At 36.8% G+C, this 18,250-nt stretch overlaps 1 protein-coding gene across 5 annotated transcripts in view; it reads right to left on the bottom strand.

The window, feature by feature from the left end:
• The window catches only part of UBE3A (ubiquitin protein ligase E3A), a 108,307-nt gene that overhangs the window by 39,566 nt on the left and 50,491 nt on the right, over window positions 1–18,250 (bottom strand). The gene's annotated exons all lie outside the window — the stretch shown is intronic.

The raw sequence follows: 18,250 nt of genomic DNA, 5'->3' as shown, positions 1-18,250 counted from the left end.
TCAAAGCATAATACTGAACCCAAAACATGGTAAACTTCATTATTAATTCCATGTCGTAAGAACATGGAATAAATTCCCTTAGAGTCAAATCTTATATTCCTCTTAGTTTGTGAATTTATGTAGATCAATGTTCCATTATATCTGTTCCTACAGAGCTACCAAGGATATTTAGAAGGGATTATTTCTACATTATCTGTCTACATACATTATCTGTCTCTGTATTTATAGTTTATTCAAATCTAACATCTATATTCTTATTATTTGATGACATGAGATTACCATAATTTAAACAGAGTAGCCTATTTTAAATTATCTGAAGATATCTTATACATAGCTATTCCTTTTGGTCAAATTCACATGCATGGGAGTAAGAACTACAAATAATCAAAAGCATAAAAAAATAACTAATTTAATTCTCCAAATGTTCCTACAATTATCTTACCAACATGTAGGACTAAATGTCAAATGGCATTAGAGTTTACATCTTGTTAATTATGAGATACATTTTGCTAATCATGAGAAACTGAAAAATTAACAAGGCAAGGAAGTAGTAGGTAAGGACACGCTAATAGGTCCAATTTTATCTCAAAAATAGGACTCTGTCTCTAAACTATCAAGGTAAATGACACAGAGTAATAATTCAAACACATTCAATTCGTTCTGGTGCTTCTATTTTTCAAGTGTTCCATGCAAATTTACCACTCACTGCATGCAAATAGAGAAAAAAGAAAAACTCACAAAACACAGTTAAAAATAACATGAACATGACTTCAGATTTTATTATATGTAGCTATAAACAATCCCATTTTTGAAAATTATTCCAGATATATAACTATTTAAAATATTAAAAGTGACAACACATAAAGGAAGAGAAATATAGAATCTAGAAGATTTATACCATATACTGCTATTCTTCAATGAAGAATGGGGTATTAATGCCATCTTCTCCCCAATTGCAGAAATTTTCTCTAATGAGAATGTAAACAGGTATATATTTCCTTTCTAAAGTCAAATTATGAACATGTATCAGGAGTCTTAAAAACATAATCAGAGAATGAACTATACAAATCAGAGATCCCATTTGTGGGAAATAATTGGATGATTTTGCAAAATGGTGTTAAAAGAGTTATTTTATCTGAATGATATGACTGAACAGGTGTTTTAAATCCTCCTATCTTTATGCTTCTAATTTATTTTTTTCTGTAATAAATACGCTACTAGTATACTAAGGATTAATAAATACAAATGGGGAAAATGTTTGTGGTTTTAAAACTTCACATACATGATTTCAATGGCCTCAAGGTTTACTACATTGATCACGATTATCAAAAATCAGAATAGCAAACAGTTTTTCTTAATAAGACTGTCAGATTTTTTCCTTTAAAAAAAAACAGAAAACCATAGTCATATACATAATACTTCTCTATATAATGCCTCAAGAAATGTGAACAGTAAAAATACTACAAGACTGAGAATGAGAAGACCTGCACTAAATGACAACTCCTTCTGCCTCTGAAGACGTAGCTGTATGATCCTGAACAAGTAATTCCCCTTTTTAAGACTCCCTTCAGTTCTGAATTCTAGGTTATTCTATGCTGCAGGGAAGTGAGCAAGGAACCAGCATTTGTTAAATACTGATAACACACTAGACCCACTGGTATGAACTTTGACATAGGTCATCTCATTTGAATCCCATGATTTTGAGGATTATTTTCAGTACATAGCTAAAAGAGGAGACAGAATAAAGTCAGATCATGTACCCAAGATTACACAAAGGAAGTGCAGAACCAGGACAACAGGAGTCCACAGGTCTTCTGCCTCCAGAGTCTAAGTTGTTTCTATCATTTTATCTTATAGAAAGTGATTCATTTCAAAATAATTCTCATAGTAGTACTAAAAACTTTTATGGGAAAAAATCCCATAAATAATGTGTGATTGAAAAAAGTAAAAAAACCTTCTGAAAAATCATTAATTTGAACTTCATATTTATTTATGGTATCTGATATAACACAAGTACATTAAATTTCTCCAGGAATAGATATGACTATATTTTGTTAAGTTGTAATTTATTGAGGACCTATGTGCTAGATACTTTACAGATGTTCCTGCTTTAGGAGGCTTTAAACCCTAGCAGTTAAGAGCTCTCATTCTAAGGTCAGAAGGCCCAGTTTTACATGCTGGTTCTGCCTGCCACTTATTCCCTATGTGACCTAGAATGGGTTACTTCTATGTGTCAGATTCCTCATCTTTAAGATGGTGGTTTATATGAGAATTATCATAGCTTTGGAAGAAATGAAAGAGTTTATATATATTAAGTGCTTAGAATACTGTCACATAGTAAACACCATGAAAGCATTAGTCACTAATGAGTCACACATCCAATAAGAGATTTTAATTCAGGCTTGTCTCAAAAATTTGGGTTTGCAATTCCACTGAAGGAAGACTTAATACCAGAAAGGGAAAGTAGGCCCCCGTATTTGATCTGCTTCTTTGTCTCAACTTAGAAACAGCAACTGCATTGATGAGACACAACCGAAAGGAGGCCATGTTGGAAAGGTGGACTCAATCACAATAAGCATATTTCCTCTTTTGTCACTCCAATGACACTAATTTACCTCTGTATAATTCGGTATCCCCAATAAAACTTAGAACACATAAAAGGCTTCTAAGTTGGTAAATAACCTGCAAAAGGTTAATCTCTATATAGTAGAAGATGCCAAATCATACTATGGGTCAAGTCTAGCCCAACCCCTGTTTTTTTATAGCCTGCAAGCTATGAATGGTTTTATTATTATAAATGGTAGAAAATGTTGGAAAAATAATATTCTGACATGCAAAAAATGTTTATATAGTCTTATTAGAACATAGCCAACTTCATCCACTTAAACTGTCTACTGTTTTTTGCACTACTAAAGAAGAGTTGGATAGTTTTAACAGAGACTGTATAGCCTGCAAAGCCTAAAATAAATACTACTTGGCTCTTTACAGGAAAAAATGTACCAATTCTTAATTTAAAGTCTGTGCTCTCTGCCCTCCAGTGATACTTCCAACTTATCACATGGGCTCCTCATTCTTTCTTTCCCCTCAGCAAAACAGTGCAGTAAAATGTATACCTTCCTCCAGTATAATAAAAGAAAAGGGAAGGAGCGAGGGAAAAAGAATGGGAAAGAAATGAGGAGGAAGGAAGAAATGAAGTGACAGAAAAAAGGCAACAAATGAAGAGAAGGCCTTTCCCTAAGTCTCTTTATTGACACTTACCTGCCATTCATAATCAAAACTACCAGAAGGGGAGCCATGGCTTGCTTCTTTAATTTCCTTACATCTCACTGACTTTTCTTGCTATTCAAAAACCAAACTAAGTACGTTATAGTATGTTGATGCTTTTCTTACTGAGTCACTAGTGAAGGTCAAGTGAGAACTTCTAGTGACAGAGCTCTCAAAAATAGACACCTGGAAACACACATTTAAAACAGACAATATTTTTCCATTTCCATTTACTTTTTTTATTTGACTGGATTAGTGATACATTCCATAACATTTTATGGAATAACTCCTATGTGGAGGGCCACAGTTACTCTAAAAAACCTGACAGAAATCTTTTCAGAAAGGATTTCACCTTAGGGGGAACTGTACAGCAATTAACTCTGAAATGAATGGGGAATGAAAAAGAGATGGATTGATGGATAGACGGATGGATGTTATCAAACAATATAAGTATTACTGGTAGGCTCTAGAAGGTAGGCATATGGTGTCAGTTGTAAAATTCTTTCAACTTCGCTGCACGTTTTGAAGATTTCTAAATAAAACATTATGGAAAGCATTGTTACCATATTGCAACGTTTTACAGAGCTTGCCAACTGCAGAGGAAATAGTTTTAGAAAACTAATGTGTTATCAATGGCACTAATGCCATGTTACTGACCTTAATCCTAATTTTTGGAGCAGTCCAGAAATTAACATAAACAAAGCCAAAGAAAACCCCTATATTAATGATAAAAATAAGAGCTACAATCTAACCATAACTATGCACAGCAACTTAATTTACCTGTAAAGGAGACAAATACGAGGGAAGTATGTTTAATGTTCCTATACCAATGGCACACCATTGGGGTTAGAATCACTGAAATGGCTGCCAACAAAATAGGAGATGAAAGTTGACAAAGATCTCAAATTGAACTGAAAAAGCAGTTGGAAAATAAGCAATGAATACAAGAACGAAAAAATGAAGCCATAAAGATAGCAATTGTCAGATGGCCAACATAAAAAGACAAGGAACAACAAATGCTGGTGAGGTTGCAGAGAAAGGGGAAACTCCTACACTGCTGGTGGGAATGTAAATTACTTCAACCATTGTGGAAAGCAGTATGGAGGTTCCTCAGAAAACTAAAAGTAGAAATACCATTTGACCCAGGAATTTCACTCCTAGGAATTTACCCAAAGAAAGTAGGATCTCAAATTCAAAAAGACATATGCACCCCTATGTTTATTGCAGCACTATTTGCAATAGTCAAGAAATGGAAGCAACCTGTCCATCATTAGATGAATGGATAAAGAAGATGTGGTACATATATACACAATGGAATATTATTCAGCCATAAGAAGAAAACAAATCCTACCATTTGCAACAACATGGATGGAGCTACAGGGTATTATGCTCAGTGAAATAAGCCAGGTGGGGAAAGACAAGTACCAAATGATTTCACTCATCTGTGGAGCATAAGAACAAAGAAAAAACTGAAGGAACAAAACAGCAGCAGATTCACAGAACCCAAGAATGGACTAACATTTACCAAAGGGAAAGGCACTGGGGAGAGTGAGTGGGAAGGGAGGGATAAGGGGATTGAGAGGTATTATGAATGGTACACATGGTGTCAGGGGAGGCAGAGGGAACACAGTGTACTACAGAGAAGACAAGTAGTGACTCTGTGGCATCTTACTATGCTGATGGACAGTGACTACAATGGGGTGTGGTTGGGGACTTGATAATATGGTGAATGTAGTAACCACAATGTGTTTCATGTGAAACCTTCGTAAGAGTGTATATCAATGATACCTTAATAAAAAATAATAAATAAAAATAGCAACTGTCAGAAAGTAAAAATGTGTCCATGAACAAACAATGAGCAAACAAGACTGGAATCAAAAACAACATTAGAACACCAAAACTATAGTAACATGAGATACAACACAAAAACTAATGGTGAATAAAGCAAAGAAAAATACAAGGACATAAAAAAGGCAAACATCAGAAAGAATATGTGAATGTTAAGAAGAGTGACTTTAATTGAAGATGAAGTCAAATGAAGAAGTAAAGAATTCAGAGGCCAAAGAATATTATAAATATGTTTACTGTAATAACCACCTTTAAAAAAAACCTTTTCAGGGGGATGGAGCCAACATGGCGGCGTGAGTAAAGCAGCAGAAATCTCCTCCCAAAACCACATATATCTACGAAAATATAACAAAGACAACCCTTCCTAGAATAAAGACCAGAGGACACAGGACAATATCCAGACCACATCCGCACCTGAGAGAACCCAGCGCCTCGCGAAGGGGGTGAGATACAAGCCCCGGCCCCGCGGGAGCCGAGCGCCCCTCCCCCCAGCTCCCGGCGGGAGAAGAGCAGGCAGAGCGGGAGGGAGACGGAGCCCAGGACTGCCGAGCACCCAGCCCCCGCCATCCGGGCCAGAGTGCAGACACAGTGCATGCGTGGGGTCCTGGATGCTAGGGAAACAGGGCAGCAAGACTGGTGAGCAGGTGCCTGAGGCCGGCGCTGGAGAACAAAAACGTGAGCGGCCATATTTCTTTTTTTTTTTTTTCCGGTGTTTTGTTTTGGCGAGTGCTTTTTGGAAGTCTTAAAGGGACAGGGACCCCAATACTAGGGAAACAGGGCAGCAAGACCGGTGAGCGGGTGCCCGAGGCCGGTGCCTGAGGACAAAGAAAAGCGAGCGGTTTTGTTTGTTTGTTTGTTTAATTATTTATTTAATTTTTTTGTTTTGTTTTGTTTCAGCGAGTGCTTTTTGGAAGTCTTAAAGGGGCAGGGCGGGACACTTAGTCCAGAGGTAGGGAATCCGGGGATCTCTGGGCACCCTAACCCCTGGGCTGCAGGGAGCAGGGAGGCCCCTTACGGAGATAAATAGCCTCCCAGCAGCTCCTGCTCCAACGCGACTCCACCATTATGGAGTAGCTGCCTGAGCCAGGCCACGCCCACAGCAACAGCGGAGATTAACTCCATAGCAGCCGGGCAGGAAGCAGAAACCCTGTCTGCGCGCAGCTGCGCAGCACAAGCCACTAGAGGCCGCTGTTCTCCCAGGAGAGGAGGGTCACAAACCAACAAGAAAGGAAGTCCTTCCAGCCGTCACTCGTCCCAGTTCTGCAGACTATTCCTATCACCATGAAAAGGCAAAGCTACAGGCAGACAAAGATCACACAGACAACACCAGAGAAGGAGACAGACCTAACCAGTCTTCCTGACAAAGAATTCAAAATAAAAATCATAAACATGCTGACAGAGATGCAGAGAAATACACAAGAGAAATGGGATGAAGTCCAGAAGGAGATCACAGATGCCAGAAAGGAGATCGCAGAAATGAAACAAACTCTGGAAGGGTTTATAAGCAGAATGGATAAGATGCAAGAGGCCATTGAAGGAATAGAAACCAGAGAACAGGAACGCATAGAAGCTGACATAGAGAGAGATAAAAGGGTCTCCAGGAATGAAACAATACTAAGAGAACTGTGTGACCAATCCAAAAGGAACAATATCCATATTATAGGAGTACCAGAAGAAGTAGAGGGAGGAAAAGGGATAGAAAGTGTCTTTGAAGAAATAGTTGCTGAAAACTTCCCCAAACTGGGGGAGGAAATAATCAAACAGACCACAGAAATACACAGAAGCCCCAACAGAAAGGATCCAAGGAAGACAACACCAAGACACATAATAATTAAAATGGCAAAGATCAAGGACAAAAAAAGAGTTTTAAAGGCAGCTAGAGAGAAAAAGGTCACCTATAAAGGAAAACCCATCAGGCTAACATCAGACTTCTCAACAGAAACCCTACAGGCAAGAAGAGAATGGCATGATATATTTAATGCAATGAAACAGAAGGGCCTTGAACCAAGGATACTGTATCCAGCACGACTATCATTTAAATATGATGGCGGGATTAAACAATTCCCAGACAAGCAAAAGCTGAGGGAATTTGCTTCCCACAAGCCACCTCTACAGGGCATCTTACAGGGACTGCTCTAGATGGGAGCACTCCTAGAAAGAGTACAGTACAAAACATCCAACATATGAAGAATCACGGAGGAGGAATAAGAAGGGAGAGAGGAAAAGAATCTCCAGACAGTGTATATAACAGCTCAATAAGTGAGCTAAGTTAGGCAGTAAGATACTAAAGAGGCTAACCTTGAACCTTGGTAACCACGAATTTAAAGCCTGCAATGGCAATAAGTACATCTCTCTCAATAGTCACCCTAAATGTAAATGGACTGAATGCACCAATCAAAAGACACAGAGTAATAGAATGGATAAAAAAGCAAGACCCATCTATATGCTGCTTACAAGAAACTCACCTCAAACCCAAAGACATGCAGACTAAAAGTCAAGGGATGGAAAAACATATTTCAGGTAAACAACAGAGAGAAGAAAGCAGGGGTTGCAGTACTAATATCAGACAAAATAGACTTCAAAACAAAGAACGTAACAAGAGATAAAGAAGGACACTAGATAATGATAAAGGGCTCAGTCCAACAAGAGGATATAACCATTCTAAATATATATGCACCCAACACAGGAGCACCAGCATATGTGAAACAAATACTAACAGAACTAAAGGGAGAAATAGACTGCAATGCATTCATTCTAGGAGACTTCAACACACCACTCACCCCAAAGGATAGATCCACCAGGCAGAAAATAAGTAAGGACACGGAAGCACTGAACAACAGAGTAGAGCAGATGGATCTAATAGACATCTATAGAACTCTACATGAAAGTTCTATAGATACAAAGCAACAGGATATACATTCTTCTCAAGTGCACATGGAACATTCTCCATAATAGACCACATACTAGCCCACAAAAAGAGCCTCAGTAAATTCCAAAATATTGAAATTCTACCAACCAATTTTTCAGACCACAAAGGCATAAAACTAGAAATAAATTCTACAAAGAAAACAAGAAGGCTCACAAACATATGGAAACTTAACAACATGCTCCTAAATAATCAATGGATCAACGAACAAATTAAAATAGAGATCAAGGAATATATAGAAACAAATGACAACAACAACACAAAGCCTCAACTTCTGTGGGATGCAGCGAAAGCAGTCTTAAGATGAAAGTATATAGCGATCCAGGAACACTTGAAGAAGGAAGAACAATCCCAAATGAATAGTCTAATATCACAATTACCGAAACTGGACAAAGAAGAACAAATGAAGCCTAAAGTCAGCAGGAGGGACATAATAAAGATCAGAGAAGAAATAAACAAAATTGAGAAAAATAAAACAATAGCAAAAATCAACGAAACCAAGAGCTGGATCTTTGAGAAAATAAACAAAATAGATAAGCCTCTAGCCAAACTTATTAAGAGAAAAAGAGAATCAACACAAATCAACAGAATTAGAAATGAGAACGGAAAAATCATGATAGACTCCACAGAAATACAAAGAATTATTAAAGATTGCTATGAAAACCTATATGCCAACAAGCTGGAAAACCTAGAAGAAATGGACAACTTCCTAGAAAAATACAACCTTCCAAGACTGACCAAGGAAGAAACACAAAAGTTAAACAAAGCAATTACGAGCAAAGAAATTGAAACGGTAATCAAAAAACTACCCAGGAACAAAACCCCCGGGCCGGACGGATTTACCTTGGAATTTTATCAGAGACACAGAGAAAACATAATACCCATTCTCCTTAAAGTTTTCCAAAAAATAGAAGAGGAGGGAATACTCCCAAACTCATTCTATGAAGCCAAAATCACCCTAATACCAAAACCAGGCAAAGACCCCACCAAAAATGAAAATTACAGAGCAATATCCTTGATGAATGTAGATGCAAAAATACTCAAAAAAATATTAGCAAATCGAATTCAAAAGTATATCAAAAGGTTCATACACCATGACCAAGTGGGATTCATCCCAGGGATGCAAGGATGGTACAACATTCGAAATCCATCAATATCATCCACCACATCAACAAAAAGAAAGACAAAAACCACATGATCATCTCCATAGATGCTGAAAAAGCATTTGACAAAATTCAACATCCATTCATGATAAAAACTCTCAGCAAAATGGGAATAGAGGGCAAGTACCTCAACATAATAAAGGCCATCTATGATAAACCCACTGCCAACATTATATTGAACAGCGAGAAGCTGAAAGCCTTTCCTCTGAGATCGGGAACTAGACAGGGATGCCCACTCTTCCCACTGCTATTTAACATAGTACTGGAGGTCCTACCCACGGCAATCAGACAAAACAAAGAAATACAAGGAATCCAGATTGGTAAAGAAGAAGTTAAACTGTCACTATTTGCAGATGACATGATATTGTACATTAAAAACCCTAAAGACTCCACTCCAAAACTACTAGAACTGATATCGGAATACAGCAAAGTTGCAGGATACAAAATCAACACACAGAAATCTGTGGCTTGCGTATACTAACAATGCGTATACTAACATGATATTGTACATTAAAAACCCTAAAGACTCCACTCCAAAACTACTAGAACTGATATCGGAATACAGCAAAGTTGCAGGATACAAAATCAACACACAGAAATCTGTGGCTTGCGTATACTAACAATGCGTATACTAACAATGAACCAACAGAAAGAGAAATCAGGAAAACAACTCCATTCACAATTGCATCAAAACAATAAAATACCTAGGAATAAACCTAACCAAAGAAGTGAAAGACTTATACTCTGAAAACTACAAGTCACTCTTAAGAGAAATTAAAGGGGACACTAACAGATGGAAACTCATCCCATGCTCCTGGCTAGGAAGAATTAATATTGCCAAAATGGCCATCCTGCCCAAAGCAATATACAGATTTGATGCAATCCCTATGAAACTACCAGCAACATTCTTCAATGAACTGGAACAAATAATTCAAAAATTCATATGGAAACACCAAAGACCCTGAACAGCCAAAGCAATCCTGAGAAAGAAGAATATAGTAGGGGGGATCTCACTCCCCAACTTCAAGCTCTACTACAAAGCCATAGTAATCAAGAGAATTTGGTACTGGCACAAGAACAGAGCCACAGACCAATGGAACACACTAGAGAATCCAGACATTAACCCAGACATATATGGTCAATTAATATTTGATAAAGGAGCCATGGACATACAATGGCAGAATGACAGTCTCTTCAACAGATGGTGCTGGCAAAACTGGACAGCTGCATGTAGGAGAATGAAACTGGACCATTGTTTAACCCCATATACAAAAGTAAACTCAAAATGGATCAAAGACCTGAATGTAAGTCATGAAACCATTAAACTCTTGGAAGAAAACATAGGCAAAAACCTCTTAGACATAAACATGAGTGACCTCTTCTTGAACATATCTCCCCAGGCAAGGAAAACAACAGCAAAAATGAACAAGTGGGACTATATTAAGCTGAAAAGCTTCTGTACAGCAAAAGACACCATCAATAGAACAAAAAGGAACCCTACAGTATGGAAGAATGTATTTGAAAATGACAGATCCGATAAAGGCTTGATGTCCAGAATATATAAAGAGCTCACATGCCTCAACAAACAAAAAACAAATAATCCAATTAAAAAATGGGCAGAGGAACTGAACAGACAGTTCTCCAAAAAAGAAATACAGATGGCCAACAGACACATGAAAAGATGCTCCACATCGCTAATTATCAGAGAAATGCAAATTAAAACTACAATGAGGTATCACCTCACACCAGTATGGCTGCCATCCAAAAGACAAACAACAACAAATGTTGGCGAGGCTGTGGAGAAAGGGGAACCCTCCTACACTGCTGGTGGGAATGTAAATTAGTTCAACCATTGTGGAAAGCAGTATGGAGGTACATCAAAATGCTCAAAACAGACTTACCATTTGACCCAGGAATTGCACTCCTAGGAATTTACCCTAAGAATGCAGCAATCAAGTTTGAGAAAGACCAATGCACCCCTATGTTTATTGCAGCACTATTTACAATAGCCAAGAATTGGAAGCAACCTAAATGTCTATCGATAGATGAATGGATAAAGAAGATGTGGTACATATACACAATGGAATACTACTCAGCCATAAGAAAAGGACAAATCCTACCATTTGCAGCAACATGGATGGAGCTGGAGGGTATTATGCTCAGTGAAACAAGCCAAGCGGAGAAAGAGAAATACCAAATGATTTCACTCATCTGTGAAATATAACTACAAGGGAAAAACTGAAGGAACAAAACAGCAGCAGAATCACAGAACTCAAGAATGGACTAACAGGTACCAAACGGAAAGGGACTGGGGAGGATGGGTGGGTAGGGAGGGATAAGGGGGTGAAGAAGAAGGGGGGTATTAATGTTAGCATGCATGGGGGGGTGGGAGAAAGGGGAGGGCTGTACAACACAGAGAAGGCAAGTAGTGATTCTATAACATTTTGCTATGCTGATGGACAGTGACTGTAAAGGGGTTTATAGGGGGGACCTGGTATAGGGGAGAGCCTAGTAAACATAATATTCGTCATGTAAGTGTAGATTAATGATACCAAAAAAAAAAAAAGAAAGAAAAAGGCAGTTCCTGTGTGGTGACCTCCAGTGAGTTCTACACAAGGGTATAAAGGGCATATAAAAGTGTAGGCAAAGGGCCTGTTTGTGTTTATACAGAGGATGAAAGCCTAATTTGGCTACCCAGAAAACGAACTAAGATACGATGTGAAGAAGTAGTTCCAACATCAACATACTCTGGAAGAGTCATTCCAGAAGATGATCATCAAAAAACGTCAACAAAGATCCTGGCGCTGTTGCAGTTGTAGCTGCATTCATCCCACCGGTTCCTGGACTTGCCATTGGAATGAAGAAGGAGATATCTAAGCCGGCCTGTGCATACAGCAAAATAACAAATTTGACTGGATCTATACTGTCAGAACTCAACCAAGTATTAGGAGAAGTGCAAGTTGCAGCGCTCCAAAATCTTACAACTACAGACTATCTACTGTTAAAAGAACATATGGGATGTGAACAGTTTCCAGGAATGTGTTGTTTTAAATTGTCTGATTTTTCTCAAACTATTCAAATTCAGTTAGACAATATCCATCATATCATAGATAAGTTTTCACAAATGCTTAGGTTGCCTAACTGGTTTTCTTGGTTTCACTGGAGATGGTTGGTAATTGTAGGTCTGCTTTGGTTATGTAACTGTATTCCTATTATGTTAATGTGGGTGCGCAATTTAATTAGTAGTTTAAAACCTGTACATGCTTAAGTTACTCTACAAGAAGATGTGTCAAAGAAATAACCAATCTTCCCATGTTTTCTTTCGTCTGCTACTTCTATAGCTTTTCTTCTTCCTTCCTAATTACAACCCTTAAATAGAATTCGTGCCTCATATCGAATTTACCGAGTATCATAATTCTTCCAAGTGGTAAAGATACCTCAAGACAAATGTTGGGCATAAAACCCCCAGGGCATAAATCTGCAAAGAAGTAAAAAGCCAACCTTTTCAAACAATAACGCTTCTCTCTTACTTACCAACTTTACATTTCCCTGTATGGCCCCAGAAGATGACTGGTTAGCCAGAGACGGGTAAGATTCCTCAAGGGAGGAACAACCTAAGACAGGCACAGTCGCAGGGGGGCCATCAGGTGAGAAATTGGGGATCAACAGAGGTGAGGCTTAGAACCTCACCCCCCCGTTTTGAGAGATATCATCCGCATCCTTGGATGTTTTGTTGCCCTTGTCTAGCTTGGATTAATACTTAGCCTATAGGCACACACCTGATCATCTATATTTGCCTTCTTACAGCACTAAACTATGTTTTCTACCTTTATCTTGCATCTACCTACCACTTCAGCATTTATTAAAAATAATAATAATAATAATAATAATAATAATGGAGAAATGTGGGATTCACATATGAATCAAGTATAAAAATCAAACGAATATTCATATTTGACCTGATTGTTTATAGTTCATGATGCGTGATCAAAACCGAAAGTTTCTGTGATGACTGCCCTTGTACTGTACACCATGTAAGAACTTATTCACTATGTAAAATTTGTTCACCACGTAAGAACTTGTTTGTTGTGCTTCAGAAGATCGGAGACTGACGAGAATTAGGCTTGGGGTGGATTAATGATTGTGCATCGAGTCCCCTGTCCAGAATTTTATTGTTGTTAACTGTTAACAACCATTTGATCAATAAATATGAGAGATGCCCTCTCAAAAAAAAAACCAAAAACCTTTTCATTTTTAAAACAGTATCACATTTTGCAATCAAATTATAATAAAACAAAAACCTAAATATATCTGTGTGCATCCCTCCAATTAAGAGTCTAAGGGCAAAGAAAATACATGTTGGCATTAGTGCAGTTCTCTGAGATAACCATGAAATATAGTCTTTGATTTTTTTAAAATTCAAAGACAATCGAGACAACAAATTTATTCTGTTACTAATTATATACTTGAGTGTCTACCATGGATAGAGCAGTATTTTGTAAATTGTGTGATAAAGATCTCATTGGCCAATTATTTTGTATTCTAGATATTTGGATTGCTCTTAACAAATAACATTTTTAAGGGGGTTAGGAGTTGAGAAAACCTTAACGTAGTTACTAGAAAAATTAAGTAGCTTTTTAATATACTGTTGAGAAACACCTACAGTTTTTCAGTATTTGGATAAGAAAATACTTAAGACTGATCTTTGAAATTAATACTAAAGATTTTTAGATCAAAATTAGCTTACACAGGTGATAAATGAATCTTTTCACATGTTGCTTCTACCAACTTAACTGTAGAAATAATTAAATTTATTTGAACAAAAAGATAAGCTAACCAGTAGTGACACCAGCAAGATGAAGGAAAAAGCCCCAAAACTATTTCCCCACAGTAACACTGACATACGGTCCAAGAACCCTTTATGAGACCTCTAGATATCACTTAAAAAGTTGTAGTACTCCAGGTGATCACTAAGTAAAAAAAACAGCCAGAAATGGGTAAGAAGAGAAATTTCACTTCAACTGCTTCAAACCCCTCCCCAAGGTGGTACAGTTCATTCACAATGACCATGAAAAGCCCATCTTGTACCTTCACCGTTGGAAATAGAAGAGTAGAATTATGTCCAACATTCCAATTTTGGGGGCAGGGGGAACTGCCAAAGGGATTACTTTTGTCTTGTCTGACTTAGCTCACTGATACAACCAACACATATTGGATACCTGGAGAATACACTGGACACCTACAGAAAACAAAAGATAGTTCCTGGCTTGTGGCATCACCAGAGAACCTGAAGTACTATATACAGACATAAAAGAGGATAAAAGGTTATAAGCTCTTGAAAGAGAAACCAAGAAACCTCTTCAAATGGGAAACTCAAGCATAAATCCAGGTAAGATGCACTCCCGGTAAAAGGTTTTAGAGGAACAAAGACTCTCTAGCCAGGCTGAATGGTAAAGATCGTCCCCCCATGAAGCCAGTCCACAGAGATGGAGGTATGGTTGCTATCTCAAGTGCAGACTCCACAATAAAAAGTAACAAGTCACATAAAAACAAAAAGAAAAACCAAGTCAAGTAATCATAGCCCAATCAAAGGAACAAAATAAAGTTCTAGAAATTGACTTAAACAGAGGTCTTTAATTACTTAACAAAAAATTCGGCACGATTGCCTTAAGGAAACAACTCACTACAAGAGAACACAAGGAGACAACTAGATGAAATCATGATACATGGAGAAAATATGAATATCAACAGAAAGAAAACAGAGAAAAGAACCAAACAAATTCCATATGTGAAGACTATAATAACTGAATTGAAAAATTCATGAGAGGGGATCAACAGCAGACTTGAAGAAGGAAGAATCTCAATAGTCAAAGGCAGGCCACTTTATATGATCCAGTCAGAGGAAAAAAGAAAAAATAAAGAAAAATGAAGAAACTCTAAGGGACTTACATGATACTATAAGGCAAACTAACATATGTATTAGGAGAATCCCAGGAGAAAAGAAAGGGGCAGACAGTTTAATAAAATATTTTAATAAAACATTACTTTTTAAATTTACTTATTTATTTTTTAATAAAATTAATTTAATAAAAATAATTGGCCAGCAATTCCCAAATCTGAGGAAAGGAATGGACATCTAATTTTAAGAGGTTCAAAGGACTCCAACTAGAATGAACCCAAAGAGGCTCATACTAAGAAACATTATAATCAAATTGTGAAAGTCAGGAACAAAGACAGTATCTTGAAAGCAGCAAAAGAAAAACTGGTCATGTACAAGGGAGCATAAGACTGTTAGAAAAAAAAATAAATGCTGACCCAAAAGAATGTATCTGTTAAAATGGACTTTCAAAAAGAAGGAGAAATAAAGACCACTTAAGGCAAACAATTCATCACTAGACCTGCCTTACAAGAATTGCAAAAGGTAGTCTCAACTGGAAGCAAAAGGACAGTAGACAACACCACAAAAGCATACAAAATACAAAGCTCTCTGGCAAAGTAAATACACAGACAAATATAAAATCCTGTAATATTGTAATGGTGGAAGTAACTCACTTTTAAGGTCAGATAGATTTAGGATATAAAACATTTAAAAAACTGTATGTTATGGATATAAAATATGAAAAGAAGTAATTTACATCATGAATAACATAAAGCGGGGAGAGATGTAAAGGAGTAGTTTCTTTTTTAATTTATTTTTATTTTGGTATCATTAATACACAATTACATGAGCATGAGCAACATTATGGTCACTAGACTCCCTTATTATCAAGTCCCACCACATACCCCATTACAGTCACTGTCCATCAGCATAGTAAGAAGTAAGAAGGGAGTATAGTTTCTATGTGCAACTGAAACTGATATCAAGTTTAGAATAGATAATTACAACCATAAGATATCTAATGTAATCCCCATGGCAACCACAAAGAAAATGCCTATAGAATATGCACAAAAGTGAAAAAAAAAAATCAAAGCATGTCACTACAAAAAAAAATTAATGAAGCAAAAAGGAAGACATCACAGAGGAAAAGGGGAAAAATAACTACAGGACATACAAAAAAACAATAAACAATACAGCAACAGTAAATCCTTCCCTATTACTAATTACTTTAAATATAAATGGATTGAACTGCTCAATCAAAAGTTACAGATTGGCTGAATAGGTTATTTAAATACCCAACTATATGCTGTCTACAGGAAACTCACTGACTCACTTTAGATACAAGGACATACACATGATGAAAGTTAAAAGGATGGAAAAGACATCTTAAACAAATGATAATCAAAGGGGAGCAGGGGGGCTATACATATATGTGTCAGAAAACCTAGACTTCCAAGTCACAAAAAACAAGGTACAAAAATAAAAGGGTCAATTCACCAGAAAAATATTATAAATATATCCGCACCTAACAGCAGAGCATCCAAATCCATTACACAAACACTGACAGAAATGGAGAGAAATAGATGGTAACATAGTAACTACAGGACATTTCAATACCTTGCTTTCAGTAATGGATATATCAATCAGGAAACAAAGGACTTGAACAGTACAGATCAAATGGACCTAACAGGCACATACATGACACTCGACACAACAGCACAATACACATTTTCTCAATTTCACAAGGGACATTTTCCAGGAAATCACATGTTATTCCATAAAACAAGTCTTAAGATATTTAAGTAGGCTGAAATCCTACCAAGTACCTTTTCCAAATACAAAGGAATTATCTTTCCAGAGCAAAGGGAAAACTTGGATATCCACAAATATGTGGAAATCAAAACCACACAGTCTTGAACAGCCAATGAGTCAAAAAAGAAATCAAGACAAATTAGAAATTATCTTGAGACAAATGAGAATAAAACACACCTATCAAAATGTATGGGATGCAGCAAAAGGAGTCTAAGAAGGAAGTTTATAGTTATAAATACCTGTATTAAAAAATAAGAACAACCTGAAATCAACTTTAGACCTCAAAGAACTAGAAAAACAACCCAGTTAGCAGAAGGAAGGAAGAAATAATATTACAGCAGAAATAAGTGAAACAGAAAATAGAAACTAGAAAAATAAACGGTACTAAGACTTGGTTTTCAGGTATTATCCAGAAAAAAATCAACAAATCATTAGCTAGACCAAACAAGAAAAAAAGAGAGAAGACTCAACAAAAATCAGAAATGAGAAAAGCCACACTATATAACTGATACCACAGAACTATAAGGATCAAACAGACTCCTATCAATGATTATACACCAATAAATTGTACAAACTACAAGAAATGGGTATTATTTCCAGAACCACATAACCTAATATGACTGAATCATGAGGAAATAAGTCTGAAGCAACCTATAAATAGTAAGGTGATTGAATCAGTAATCAAAAAAACCTCCCAACGAGAAGCCCAGCTCCAAATGCCTTCAACAGAGAAACCTACCAAAGATTTAAAGAATTTACACCAATCCCTTTCAAACTCTTCCAAAAAATTGAAAAGGGAACACTTCCAAACTCATCCCATGAGGCCAGAATAGCCTGGATACCAAAATGAAACAAAGATACAAGAAATACAGACCAATACCCCTAACAGTGATGTAAAAATCCTCAATAAAATAGTAGCAAATAGAATTCAACAACACATTTAAAAGATATATATCATCACTAAGTGGGATTTATTCCTGGAATGTAAGGATGATTCACCGTATGAAAATCAAAGTAATACAACAAATTAACAAAATGAAGGGCAAAAATAACTTGATCCTCTCAACTGATGCAGAAAACATGACAAATAATGAACACCCTCTCATAATCAAAACACTCAACAAACCAGACATAGAAGAAAATTACCACAACATAATAAAGGCCATATATGAAAAGCCCAGAGCTAAGATTATACCAATGGTGTAAAAATGAAAGCCTTTCCTGTAACATCAGGAACAGGGCAAGGATGCTTACTCTCTCCATTTCTTTTTAACACACTCCCCAATATCCCAGGCAGAGCAATATGACAAAAATAAATAAATAAATAAACACATTCAAATAGGAAAGGAAGAAATAAAA

Source organism: Manis pentadactyla, chromosome 18 (genome assembly GCF_030020395.1).
Source record: "Manis pentadactyla isolate mManPen7 chromosome 18, mManPen7.hap1, whole genome shotgun sequence".
Lineage (NCBI taxonomy): Eukaryota > Metazoa > Chordata > Mammalia > Pholidota > Manidae > Manis > Manis pentadactyla.
Note: the sequence above shows the minus strand (reverse complement) of the source record. Positions and strands in the feature narration are given on the sequence as shown.